Raw genomic sequence first — 14956 nt, 5'->3', positions numbered from 1 at the left:
TGCTACATTTCTACGATATTATCGATAGCTTCAGATCTCGAGAGCAACGAGTTGACAAAAATTCTCAAAAAAAAAGATTGAACGTGTAAGATGTGTTCTTAATTGTTTTTACAGGCTGCCAAACTATTTGTGAGCTGGAAGAAACTTTACTTTGCAAGTTCTTTGAAGGAATTTTGTGACATCCTTGTCAGAATTAGAATCAAAATTTATTGTCATGAACAAGTCATGAAATTTGGTTTTTGCAGCAGCGTTACAGCGTAAACATTCATGTACATCACCTCACAACAATACTTTTTTTAAAAGTGCATGAAACAGTAAGGCAGTGTCTTTCAGGAATCTGATGGCAGCGGGGAAGATCTCCTTGTGTCGCTGAGTGCTCGTCTTTAGGCTCCTGTACCTTTTTTCCTGATGGTAGCAGAGTGAAGAGGCCATGGCCTGGGTGGTGGGGGTCATTGAGGATAGAGGCTGCATTTTTAAGACTGCCTCCTGTAGATGTCCTTGATTGAGTGAAATCTGGTGCCTATGATGTTGCAGGCCAAGTTAACAACCCTCTGGAGTTTATTCTTGTCCTGAGAGTTGGCGCCTCCATACCAGCCAGTATGCAACCAGCCAGAATGCTGTCCACGGTACACCTGTCAAAGCTTTTGAGAGTCTTTGGTGACAGATCGAATCTCCTCAAGCACCTCGCAAATTAAGCCCTGGTGAGCCTTCTTCATGATTGCATGGAGACTCCAGGACAGATCCCCAGAGATATGGACACGCAGAAACTTGAAGTTCTTATCCCTCTCCACTACTGAGCCCTTGATGAGGACTGCATCACGTTCCCCTGATTTCCTTCTGAAGTCCACAATTAATGGTTTTGCTAACATTGAGCACAAGGTTGTTGGTGTGACACCACCTCACGAGCTGATCTATCTCCTTCCTGTATACTGCTTCATTGTTGTTTGTGATTCTACCAACAACTGTGGTCATCAGCAGCTTTGTACAGAGCATTGAAATCGAGCCTGGTTACACAATCATGAGTGTATAATGAGTAGAGCAGTGGGATAAGCACATATACTTGGGGTGCGCTTGTGTTGATAATCAGTGAGGAGGAGACATTGTTTCCAATTCATACTGACCGTGATCTCTCGATGAGGAAGTCAAGGATCCAGTTGCAGAGAGGAGTGCAGAGGCCCAGAGTTTGTAGCTTCTTAATCAGCACTGAGGAAATAATGGTCTTGAAGGCTGAGCTGTAGTTGATGAAGAGCAGCTGTATGTATGAGTTGTTGTTTTCAAGGTGATCCAGAGCTGAGTGGAGAACCAACGATATTGTAACGGATTCTGGAAGAATGAACAAAGTAGATATGGAACTAGATTTAAAACATTTTTTTTTATATTCAAGATATTTACTTCATTTAATTGTCTGCAATAATAGGTTATTTTAACCAACAATAAATGTTTTATGCCACTGTAGAGTGCCCCTGAGACAATTTAGCTATTGAGATCTTGTTGGATGATAAAAGAAGACAGCATTTGCTGATTATCCATTTCCAATCTGCCTCTGCAAATTAAGATTTACTTTTGAAATTATGCTAAGAAATATAAATTATATCCAGAATTATTAATGAAAATTTCTATGCTCAGCAGAAAAATGGAAATTTTCAAGTGAAACATAGACTATAGTCTTAGGGGTTGATTAAAGTTGAGTGAGCACTCGAAAATATTAGTGATTCAAATTATCCAAATAAACTAATTGAATGCAAAGGTTCAAAATTGTCTGGAGTGAATAAACCTCAATGTATTTGATCAAACTGTCATAATGGTTATAAGGAAGCATGAGGAAGGCGACAGTTGAGTTTCTTTCACTGACAAGTTGCTCTCGCTTTATCAATTTGTTCATGACCAGCTGATAGTTGCCATGACTATACACAGTATGCAGTCTTTGGATGATTCTTTCAAACACTAATCTCTAGTTTTTAATGTAAACTTGAAGAACAGCACACAATATTCCACCGAATTTTCCATTTTATGCCCTTCACCTTTTTAAAATTTTTCCCAGCACATTCCACTACTCATTTATCTCAACTCCCACCCCCACAACCCTTCTTCCCTGTCTGTGCCTCCATCTCTCCTACCTTCAAATTTCCAGTATCATGTCACTTTTCAGCCTCCTATGTCTGCTCATGTTTCCCCTTCCCATTTTAGCCTCATTAAAAGATCTGACCTGAAATATGGACAGTCATTGTCCTCCATAGATGGTGCCTGATCTGCTGAGTCTCTGCAGAAGATACCAGCATCTACAGCTTTGAATACAAGCTCAAGCTTTGAATACAATTTATTTCAACCAAGTATGTTTTCATCCCATCAAAACTGAACCTTCTCCAAGGGAGAATTGTTACCTTAAATATTGTCTCCAGTCTCTTGCATAATTTTTCCCAACCTGCTGTTTCCTGGACATTTCTTGACATATCAAAAGCTGAATGAGAAAGCAGCATGGTTAGCATAGCAGTTCATACAACACTATTACAGCGACCTGAGTTTGAATTGGGTCTGTCTCTAAGGAGTTTTCATGTTCTCCCCATGTGTGCAAGTGTTTCCTCTGTTACTCCAGTTTCCTCCCACCCTTTAAAATGTATGGGGTTTTAGGTTAATTGGGATATTTGGGAAAGCAGGGTCTCATGGGCCACATGCTCTCTCTCTCTCTCTCTCTCTCTCTCTCTCTCTCTCTCTCTCTATTATTGCAAGAATGAGGTGTTTATAAACCAAATTGAATTAAATAATTTCAATACATTTGAAGTTACTTGAAACAAATCATAATTAATACCATTAAATTAAGCCGAATTAAACTTCCCTCCTAGATTTATCCCTTCAATTCCCATTGAGATCTAAGAGGCATTAAACAGTGTACTATTTCTGACTGGTGTAGGATCCAAACAAGTCTGGAACACTGCTTTTGGATTTCAACCATAAACCAAAATAACAATGTCAACCTTGCAAATCTATATGTACTCCTAGATATCTGTTTCTCACAGCACACAGCAACATTCAAGACATCAGTTTCAATTGTTAAAACTGTTTGTTCCGATCAAAGCCATTGATGAGAGTCATTGTGTTTTGGTCCGATGCATTTAAGGCAATTAACATTTATCTCCAGTCAGTTGTATTGCCTTAAAATTATATTAGATGTGAAAAAGATTTGAGACAGGTGATCAATAAATAAGTGATGAAAATTCATAACAAGTCAATACTTTGAATTCAGATTCAGATATACTACCAAACACCAAAAGAAAACATTAAAATACAAGCGGGAAAGCTTTTATAGATAATACAGCTTGAAGTGTTATATGCATCTATGTCAAAATGTTAAAATATCAAATGAATACACTTATTTGAAACTGTCAGGGAATTGAATTGTATTTTCACTAGTCTGTTTGACAAATAAAACAGAACATCAATAAGTAATAGACATGGTCACATCAAACTACCAGGGAACTAAATCCAAAGGACATCAGCTTTCATTTCTTTTCCTGACAGACAGCTACTTCAGGGAAGTGATATTTTATACAAAGCTAAAGAACAAAACACAGAGCACAGCCTGCTAACACACAATTTTCATATTATACAGGACTGACACATAGCCAGTGTTCTTATGTTCTACCATTTTGGGACTAAACAGAATGTTAGACCTGGATGTGATTTTCCCACAACTGGGTTCCAGGAGCACATATTTTAAAGTGACCAACAAAACATAAATAAAGGATACAGATTCTTAACACTGTAATTATGATCTGAAACATTACAGCTAATCATACTCTTTTGCATGTGCGGGAACAGGAAACTGATGGAATTGTACAATTAGCAGCAATGATGAACTCTATGGGCCAAGTTACTATTTTCTGACCTGCAATAATTCTACAATATATCAACACACATCAAGTTAATTCACCATTAATATTACAGTGGAAGTTGCTTTTGAAAATAAATCATTCTGCATATCATCATTATTTGAGTCGTGCAGCATAGAACATGCCTTTCAATCCCAATAGTGCATGTCAACCAATTTGGCATGCAGGGCAGCACTTGGTCCATATCCCTCCTATTGATAAATCTGTAGAGATTCCTTCTGAATGTTATCATTGCTCCCACTTCTATAGTCTCCTCTGGCAGTTCTTTCCAAATGTGGACTGTCCTCTGAATGAAAAATTCAGTTTCCTCCTGAATCTTTCCCCATTCACTTTAAACCTATTGCTTCTGGTTCTAGAATCATGTACCGTGAATAAAAGGCGTGAATATTCATTTTACCCATGCCCCTCATGATTTTGTAAATCACTCCTGAACCTCTGCTCTCGAGAATAACAACTCAGTCTATCCATCCTCTCCCTGTAACGCAATGCTGGCAACATCTTGGTGAATCTCTTCTGAACCCCTTCCAATTTATTGGTGTCTTTCCTACAGCTGGGAAACCAGAACAGCACAGAGTCCTATGACTGGCCTCACTATTGCCTTGTACAGCTGAATCAGGAACCCAAAGTTTTGTACTCTCTACCCTGCCCACTGAAGATCAATGTGCCAATGCCTTCTTTACCATCTTAACCACCTGAGTTACCACTTTCAATGAACTATGCATCTGAACCCCAAGGTCTCTGTTCTACCACACACTCCACAACCCTACTATTCACCATGCATTTGGATAGTAAATTCCTCTTGTAGAAGGGAGGGCAGGAAAATGTAAGGGTGCTTAGGGGCTTTGGTTTTAGAAAAGAAACTGACATATTTGTTAGTATTAACAGGCAAAGCAAAGTGGCCAGACATGAAACTACAAGAAGATACTGTGAGAGACTTATCAAGAAGTAACTACAGAATGTTTCAAGCTGAGGCCAGCTGCACATAGAGTCTGATGTTGATCTTGAGAATACTATTTAAAGCAAACAAAATTCTCTATTGATTGAGTGGGCATAGCAGAAGGAAACGAGTAGTGACAGCTACTTCTCCTTTATGCTCCCTACTCCCGCTAGCGATATGAGATAAAGGTTGTTTGTGTTGCTCATTTGTTCTGCTGTTGATTTATCCCACAGATACAGTGTGGGTTGACTTAAACACTGGTGTAGTCAGCAGGATCTTGCTGGGACCATCGGGACACCTCCAACTGAGTGAACGGCATATGGAGTTCAAGAATCAAGAGGGAGAAAAACAAAGGTGCCTTCAGGTGCCTTGAATCAGACTCCTGCTGCAGCTTCTAGGAGCGATGAAGCAGATCCGACTCCCTGCCAAGGTCAACAAAGAGCTGAAAGAGAAGAGGTGGAAGATATACAGGTTAGTACCAGGGGCCAGGATCATTTTTTAATTAGGACAGTGGCCATAATAATCAGAATAAAATAAAGATTAGGTTTGCAGCGACATGGGACAGGCACCTGATAGGTTAATGCCAGAGAGCTGGAAAAAATTTAATATGGACTGTGGCAGTATTGACTGGGATGAAGTACGACTTTGGCAGCAGCATTATAACATTATGAGTCAGGCATTGGACAAGAGTGATGGGGGAACCCCAGTGCCACAGATGTGTTATTTGTACCTGAAAAGTCAGAAAGGCTATCGATAGTTGTTGCCTGCATTAACAAAAAAGACTAGGAAATGAGGAATGGGCAGTCGTGGGTATTTGGTTTGTAAAGGAAATAGAGTCAGCAGAGCTGTTGTTATGGGAAAAATAAGTAGGAAATAAATGGGAAAAAAAGATTGGGGAATGGAAGGAATAGGGTTTAAAAATTGGCAGAAGGTCAAGCAGGATAGTTGGAGGAATAATGCAAGTAAGTGAGGAACTGAAATATGTACAGAGGAGGCCAGACCAAAAGACTGGGAGGTGCTAAAGGTGGAGTGCGAATGGCATGATAATCAGGGGAAAAAGAAAAGGAATGAGGAAATTAAGGCAGAGCTCCTGTTTGACTAAAATGGCTAGTGAACTAAAAGAGGCTCCTGGGAAATCCATTGACTGGTGTGGTGACCCAATGCATGACAATGGCAAAGAAGAGTCAGAGGATTCTTTGGGTGCGGTAAGACCCCGCCCCCCGCCCCCGCCCCCCCCCCCCACCCACCTTGTGTATCATCCCACCAAGTGCCACCAATAGTCCCACAAATAGTGCAGCACTTGCCAGTAGCTCCACCATTAGCAGATATGGATCAAGATATCTCCTGAGGCCCCCTTTCCCCTCCACCCTTCGATACTGTAGCTGAAAGAGCAAAGATGAACCCCAGGAGACAGTGGAACACAGAGACTGAACATTTCCACTTCGGGTTGTCCCCAATCCTCAGGCAGGGAATCAAGGGCAGAATCAAACTATGTAGGCATATACACCTTGGAAGCCACAGGAAATATTGCTGATAGGCCACCACATTCCAGATAGAAATAAGGACCCAACTGGATTTGTAAATTACCTCCAATCTGCCATGCAATCTTGAAGCCAGAAGAAAATGTTAAATGGAAAAGGGCAACCGATAAACAGCTATGGTGACCTTAATGCAGTAAATGCAGCACCTCGGGCACAGGTGATGCTTATGGCCCTGGCAGATAATTGAAAAAAGCCAATCAATATGGGAAAGGACCTGGAATGCAGACTCAGATCTAAGGAACCTGGCCAGAAATTTTGGGAAAGATTTACAACAGCCTGTCAAACATATGCAGGGGATTCAACCTTTAAGGAGGGGCCAAACATCTGCGCAGTTTAACGCAATACTGATACAGTGTCCACTAGTCAAAATAGCATTAGTAAAGAGATTAATGAGACAGACCTGCACTTTTTGACGAATGCCCTTCTCACCTGGGGCTATGTTATACCACACCATAAGGTCAGCCAGGGGAAGAAAGAATTTCTAGGAATTCTATTAAGTGCAGAAAAATGGGTCTCGACACTGGCCCACTTGACACCAATCATAAATTATCTGCCACCCACCACATCAAAGCAAATGCGAATCTTTTAGGACTGGTAAATTTCTGCCACCAGTGAATCCCCAACATTGCCACACTTCTGCAGGAACTGTTACTTCTCTCTTCAGTAACGCACCACAGAAATTTCAGCTGACCGAGGTCCAGAGAGCAGCACTTAATAATCTGAAGGATGCCTTACGATCAGTCCCAGCCATTGGAAGACCCCTGTATAATAGACCATTCCAGCTCTGTGTCACCATTCTAAAAGTATATAGCACAGCTGACTTGACTCAGCGCCACAGACCTTCACACCGGCCTGTGGCGTACATTACCAAGCTACACTCTGTGGTTAAAGGATTGACGCCTTGTACTCAAATACTGCCCACCTTACACAACATCATTTCTGCACCAGACAGCTGTACTAATATCAACCTTGAAGCTTTTCTAACTGAACACCTGACACTCTTGAGCAGCCTGAACAGGAATGTTTACAACATAACAGATTGCTTACTTTGGGACAAAATGATTTAAAGGATCAACCACTGTCAGAGGCGCCTTCTTGGTTTGTGGATGGATAATCTCTTATATACAGCCACAAATACCGGTACTCAGGTTATGCCTTTCAGAGTCCCCTTTCCACCCAGCAGGCAGGGCACTTGGCCACTAGCCTGTCTGTCAAAATTAATACAAATTTCCAATATGCCTTTTGGATGGCCCATGACTTTGGTGCATTGTGGCAACATAGCAGGTTCCTGACATCCTCAGGGACCCCCCCAAAAAAATGTGCTTTTTGCGAATAATTTATTGCAGACACTCCTGTTGCCAAAGGATATAGCAATAATTAAGTGTGAGGCTCATACAAAGTCCAAAGACCCCTTATCACTGAGAAATGTGGCTCTTACTAAACCTGTTGTAACTGCAGAGAAACCTAAGCAGTAACTGAATAGAATGGCCTTGGACACGGACTATGTGAAACAATTACAGAGGGTCGCCTCTGAAAGCCAATTAATGTGTGGCAAGAAGCATGGTGTGCCCAACATCTGACCACAGGTTTTTGTCTCACCCCTGTCAATCAAGTTTGTGTACCTGACCTGTTTCTCCCGAACTTTTTGAAATACATCCGCACCATGAACCACCTTGGAAAGGAGGGAATGGTGGGGATAACAGTACAGGCACAGTGGCATCCTAATCTAAGGAAGGAAGCGCAGAGAAAAGCATGGAGTTGAACAATTTGCCAGAAAACCACGCTCGAAAAGCAATAAAATGTCCTCCCAGTAAGACAAAAATGTCCACAGGACCCTTTCAATACAGTATATCTAAATAGATTTTGTAGAATTGCCCAGAGTACACAGTTATAAATATTGTTTTATTATTCCCACTAACAAGTGATTCTTTCCTGCTGCTTCCCACTCCCCTGAAGTCTTTTTATCCCTCCTTTGCCATGTAGTTCTTCAGATCTTCTCAACATGTTCCATAAATTGTAAGTGTTGTTTTTTTTATATTGACTGACAAGATGGTAAACTTTAAAAAAAATGTTTACAAAATGCCAGAAACATACTAGAGAATATTTCTTATCTAAGCCACGATTATCCCCAAATGAACGTTTTTCCAAGTTTCCTAATTTCTCCCAGTGGTTATCTCTTCCCAGATGGTCATGTCTTACTTATAGGAATACATCCAGCCATACAAAGTGTGTAATGCTCCTGCTTTATCATCTGGAAAATTACACTCATCCTCATTCATAAACAATAGCTCTTCTACTTCAAGAATTGTCTGGTTTTTTTTAAATCATCTGCTTTCTCCAGTATCTTAACTACTTTTTGCATTTTAAATCAGTACCTGATAATCTTGGAAACATTTCACTTACTTTCTAATCTGACTCCAATATTCCTTTATCCTTACTTTCCCTTCATTTTTATTTTCCTTTTTCAGTTACCATATACTGGATTGAATCAATCCAGCAAATATATAACAGGATAAAATTCTACTTTACTGATCTGATTATTCAGTTTCTAAATCTGGTACTTTAGGTTACCTTCAAAAAAATCTGTTACTTCAGCTCCTTAAGACCATAAATGTGTCCTTTCTTAATGTAGAATTTTGGAGTGTCCCTCACCTACTGCATTTGGATTTTTGTGTATACAACTCTTTCTGGAAAGATTGGTCTGGTACCAATCGTTTAATTGGTAAGTGGTACCAGTTCAACTGTTACCAATTTCATCCGGTCTTTCCATAAGATCATCTGTACCCATTTGTCTATTGAACCGCCCTTTTTAGTTTTCAGCCATTCCCAAATTTCTGCCAACTCATTCACCTTCATTTGGAAAACTTCAATCCAGTCTAATTGCAATAATTTCCCTGAATTTCTCTACCTAATATAGTAGCTAGCTTGAGAATGAATTCTGCTTTAAGATGTTTGCTCCAAAAATTAGTGTTTTTTTTAATGAGACATTTCCACATATATTGAAAAACAGATTCCATATATTTCAAAATAAGCCAGGTGGGAGAGAATCTAAGAGATTTTTCCACTAAAAATTGAAAGAAAATCCTTGCCAAAAGTCGCACTGCACAATACATACACATCTTCCAGCAGTCTGTACTGTAAACTAACACTGTGGCTCCAAGAATCCAACTCTTCCATAATCCCAAGAGATGCATAAATTACTCACTGGACAATCTGAGTGAAATGCTCTAATCTGGTTTCAGTGAACTGAAGAAAAGAACTAATGATTTTGTCAGTTAACAAGCAACCCATTTAATCATTCTGTCAACTACATTAATAAGTAAAATAAGCACAGAAAGCATTTTCCTCTTGTATTGGGATTAAAACTGATTGACAAAAGCAAAGATACCCAAGAGATAAGCTTAATGTTTGAATGTTATTAATTCATCTCAAGAGATCCCCCTGTTGGGATCAAGAACTTTTTGGTAATTATACTCCATGATCTCTCCATTAAATTGAATATTAACCTTCATTTTATCACATTGCTCAAGATACTTTTTTTTTCTATGCATAGTATTCCAAGCAAAATTATAATGTATTCCAAATCTAAAATCCCACGGGAAGACAGTATCTACTAACAGTGTGAAATTCCCATGTTGCTCCAAAGTGTTAGCTTAGATGACCTGCTGAATTCCCTGAAATAGGACTCAAATCTAAAACTGTCTGTCGGTGCTATGAGTCATACAAGAAGATCAACTTTCATCTTTGCATGATCCTTTTAATGTAGCAAAATTACCTAAAATACTTCACGGGACAGTTATCAAACATAATTTGATAAAAAGCCACATATCTATTGTTCAGACAAATGACCAAAAGCTAATTGATTCGATTGAGTGTATTGTTAAGATATTAACAAAGTAAAACGCTGGAAGAAATTTGAGCTCTTAAGACCATTGTCAATTGTGGTAGCAACAGGAAAAGAAATGAAATGCATATTTTGATTTAATGTTGGTATCAATGGAATAGCTAATATTATATGCTGACACTGTTTCAAGAGCAAATATACTTACCAAAAAGTTATAAAGCAGGGCTAGAAATTCTCATTCTATGGTGCCTGGCTTTAGTGTAACACTACATCATGGAAACCCAAATGCAATTGGAGAATACCTGAAAACTCCTCTTGTGTATGAAGGCCAGCTACTTTCTTCCAGGGTTCATCATATCCAACCTTACCCTGGATGTTAGCCTCCATTGTAGCAGTATCCCATCATCTGTCAGAGATATGCATTGCCCCCTTCCATCTTCAAAATCTACCTGCAACTTGATGCAATACTGCAGACTGAGAAATGCTGCTTCAATATCTACAATTATCGTGCAAATTTTGGATATAACTGCAATGAAATCCAGGATATGCACAGGGAAATTGATTTGCTTGAACAAAACTAGCCTTACAAGTGGTGAAAAATTTCTCTGTGTTTTCATACATGCAAATTTCCAGCCTCAACTCTGAGTGATAGTGTAAAATTATACAGAAATCAAAATTCAAACACTGAAGCTCCCAAATGCAATTCCATTGTTACATTGGTTTTCCCCATATATTATGTCATCAAAGGACCATGGGCTTTGCAGGTTGAACCAGCACTTAATTACCCATTCCTAATTGCCCTGGAGGTGGTGAACTGCCTCCTGAATCTGCCATCCTTGAGCTACGTTAGGGATGTATATCTGGGATTTTGACCCAGGATGGTGAAGGAACGGTGATAAATTTTCAAGTTGGCCAGGAGCCTGGAAAGCAGAGACACAGCATTGTTCCACACGGTCTTAATGCTGATGGCTCTGTACAGGCTTTAAATGGTCCGTTAAAGGAGGTAACGATGTATTTTTTAAATGTTGCAACCACTGGATCTGTACCCAAAATGGTGGTGCCTGTGGGGTTGCAGATTCCGGAAGAACAGCTGACCAGCATAGGGCATCAGAGATGGAGAGAACACCCCTCCCTCTCCACCATTTAATGAGAAGAAGCAGCATAGGAGACAACTCACAGGATGGTGACCATAGCAGCAGACCAGCAAGGCAAGGGATTCAGTGGCTATAGGACACACCTAGACTGTGGGTTGATGGCAACTTATGGTTGAAGAACCCACAAAGGCTCCAGGCAGGTCAAGCAGTGTCCTTTATATAGCAAAGGTGAAAATACATCACTGATGTTTCAGGCTTGAGCTCTTCACCAAGGTATGGAAAAAGGTCGCAGGTGTCCAAACAAAAGAGAAGGGGGGGGAGGTGTGGTCACAAGGAAAGGAGGTAATGCAGGGAGGGAGGGGACAGCAGTGATCAATTGGAGGAGGGGTGTCTAGATGAATGGAGAGGGAAGGGAAGGAGGGGGAAAAGATGAGCAGATTAGCAGAAATTGGAAAAATCATTATGAATGTCATTTGGCTGGAGAATTCCCAGATGGAAAATCAGGTGATTTCCTCCAATTTTCAGGTGATCTTGTTATTTGGATGCCTGCCAACATTTTTCCATAACTTGATAAGGGATCAAGCCCAAAACATCAGTGGGAAAAAACTGGAGCACCCTGAGAAAAACCACGCAGACAAACCACGCAGACATCGGGAGAACATACAAAATCCTTTTAGACTGCGTTGGATTCCAACCCAGGTCGTTGGCACTGTAATAACATTGCACCAACCACCATGCTGTCCACAAATCTCAGAAGTCTCAAAAATCCTAAATTAAGTCACTTAAACAACAGAGGAAGCATGACCCAGCACAGCCAGAGTTCAAAACTGGCAGATGCCTCGGGCGATTGAGAGTCGATTTCCAGTTTCTCTGGTTTCAGGATCTGCTCCATTGTCAAGAGTATTGTGAATAAAATTAATGCACCGTCAATCACTCAAAAAACTGAAGTTGAGCAAAACTGATAGGCTTTTATTCGCAATAGATTGAAGGCTCATCCCTGCTGGTTGGCTGTCTCGAACTGAGGAAGGGGATGGGGGACTGTCACCTTTAGTCAGGAGCCTGTGGGAGGAGCCATAGTTAAAGTCAACCAATGGGTGTACCCAAACAGACAGATAAACCACAGAGAGTGGTTTACCACATCACTTTTATGAAATCTCGCACTATCAACATCGTAAGAGTATCTATTATTCAGGAACTAGACTGAAATCAAAATTTGCAAATATTATAGCCATTTGAAAGGTTAACAATGAACAATCCTGCTTCAATTGACACAGCTCGTGACTTCCAAAGCTTTTCCATAATTTGTAAGGCACAAGTCAATAACATCATGCAACATTCTCTTCTTCTCTGGATGACTGCAGATCCAGCTATTCCAATAATGCATCTACAGCCTTTGCCAAAGGCCAGGAGATAGCTGATAGTACAGATGGATAGATTATTTGAAAAGATTTGCACACCACCTGAAAATGTTCACTGGGCCTTTGCATGCTGACTTCCAGGCCAATCAAAAATTCAAAGGAATACTGGTGACAAGCCCTGATAGATGTAGATTCAAAAATATTCAACTAGTTTAAACAATATCCAACGAAAAAGTAGTTCATTCGATTGGCATTTCATTCACCAGTTTAAGCATTTATTCATTCCACATGACCGCACATGGTGGCTATAGAGTGTAGACTCTAAAATGTGTAATACAGCAACTCTCCAAGGCTTCTTAAGTAACATCCAGTCTTACCATAACCATCAGAGAAAAGAACAATGGGAATGCCATCAATTGAAAACTTCCCTGCAATCACACACCATCCTCACTCGAAAGTGCATCATTATTTCTAGATCTAAAGTTTAGAGGTACCAACCTATCTACAGCAATACTTTGAACACAAAGAATACGGAAGTTAAAGGAGAAGGCCTGTGACTAAATTCCTAGGGGAAAGCAAGGCTGGTCAATAAATGCTGGTCTACCAATAATATGAGAAATATCCATACCCTATCTTGACATGCAAACTGGAAAAGTCAGCTTTAAATTGCTAGTTATTTATATATTTTAAGTTTTGCAAGTTTTCCTTCACAATATATTTATCCACCACATCAGCACTCATTCCAGATTCCAACCGCATACTCAGTAAACGAGATTTCTTTCATATCTTTACCAATTCTCTTACCCTCCATCCCCAGTCCTTGGCCCCTACTCCAAAGGGGAATAAAATCCCACTATCCAGTGTTCAGATCATTTAGATCATAATTTAGATCCTTTAGATCATAATTTAGATAATGATAAATAAGATCATTGAGATTATATGTCAGGCCACCTCATCTCCTTCATTATCCAGAGAAAATAGTCTCAACTCTTATAATCTATCCTTTCAACTCTAGTTCTTTGTCCCAAGAACCATTCCTATAAGTCCTGCATTCACCCTTTCTAACAAACCTTCCATCTTTCCTGTAAACCCAGAATTATGTATTCCTTATTAACCACTATTATACACCAGCCCTGTGGCTTCCAATGACTTGTGGGCCCTGATGTTCCAGCAACCCCATTTTTTGGAACAAGGAGGTCAAATCTGCAATGAAATAGAAAAATACTCAAAAGGTCAGGCAGCATCAGAATTGATAAAAGGACATTGACCTGAAACACTAGCCGTTTCTCTCTACACAGAAGATGTTAAACAGTTCCACCATTTTCTGTTCCTGCTGTTCAAAAGGGAAATTTGAGGAAACAACACAAACATCACGGGATAACACTGAATGATGATAATGCTATGTAATTCAACTCACATGCTGGTGGATTGAGATAGATAGGAAACTTCCATCCAGTCAAGCTGGCTGAAAAGAAGCCCAGGTAATAAGTGGAAAAACTGTGTTAACAATTTAGATTGATCCATTTCTTTTTCATATGACAATTTCATCTTTTTTAAGTAGCTGTCTTTAACTTTCACGTGTCCACTCTTGACCTCATTTGCACGAGAGTGCCAGCTCTGCATTAATTTGAGCTGAAGATGGCTGGTAATACAAAAAAAAATCAAGAGGTTGCTTGAAATCATCCAAATTAATTTCACCAGGACCCTTACAATTAGAGAGTGTACTCTAATTGCATTGTTCACATATGGATTGAACTCTGATTGCAAGGCATGTGCAGCAATGTACCGGATGTAAACAGCGTCTTCGTTGTTGGGGTCATTCATGGCTTGGTTCAGCATCATGCTGAAGAAGATTGAAAAGAGGGTTGGTGCGAGAACACAGCCTTGCTTCACGCCATTGTTAATGGAGAAGGGTTCAGAGAGCTCATTGCTGTATCTGACCCGACCTTGTTGGTTTTCGTGCAGTTGGATAATCATGTTGAGGAACTTTGGGGGAAATCCGATGCGCTCTAGTATTTGCCAAAGCCCTTTCCTGCTCACGGTGTCGAAGGCTTTGGTGAGGTCAACAAAGGTGATGTAGAGTCCTTTGTTTTGTTCTCTGCACTTTTGGCACGGATGGCAGTCTCTTCAATCTGAGGCGCCTGCAAGCTCACACCAAGACACAAGAGAAACTTGTCCGTGAACTACTCTTTGCAGACGATGCCGCTTTAGTTGCCCATTCAGAGCCAGCTCTTCAGCGCTTGACGTCCTGCTTTGCGGAAACTGCCAAAATGTTTGGCCTGGAAGTCAGCCTGA

The 14956-nt window shown here is 40.3% G+C and overlaps 1 long non-coding RNA gene across 1 annotated transcript in view; it reads right to left on the bottom strand.

The window, feature by feature from the left end:
- Nucleotides 1-240: 240 nt before the first annotated feature.
- The window catches only part of LOC138742833 (uncharacterized), a 50436-nt gene continuing 35720 nt past the window's right edge, over nucleotides 241-14956 (bottom strand). The window contains exons 2-3 of the long non-coding RNA XR_011344443.1: nucleotides 2382-2458; nucleotides 241-1323 (exon numbers count right to left, since the gene is read on the bottom strand). This is a non-coding gene — a long non-coding RNA (uncharacterized lncRNA). The remainder of the gene's footprint in view (nucleotides 1324-2381; nucleotides 2459-14956) is intronic.

This window comes from Narcine bancroftii, chromosome 9, assembly GCF_036971445.1.
Source record: "Narcine bancroftii isolate sNarBan1 chromosome 9, sNarBan1.hap1, whole genome shotgun sequence".
Taxonomy (NCBI): Eukaryota; Metazoa; Chordata; class Chondrichthyes; order Torpediniformes; family Narcinidae; genus Narcine; species Narcine bancroftii.
The sequence above is the reverse complement of the archived record's forward strand: the minus strand, read 5'-3'. Positions and strand labels throughout refer to the sequence as shown.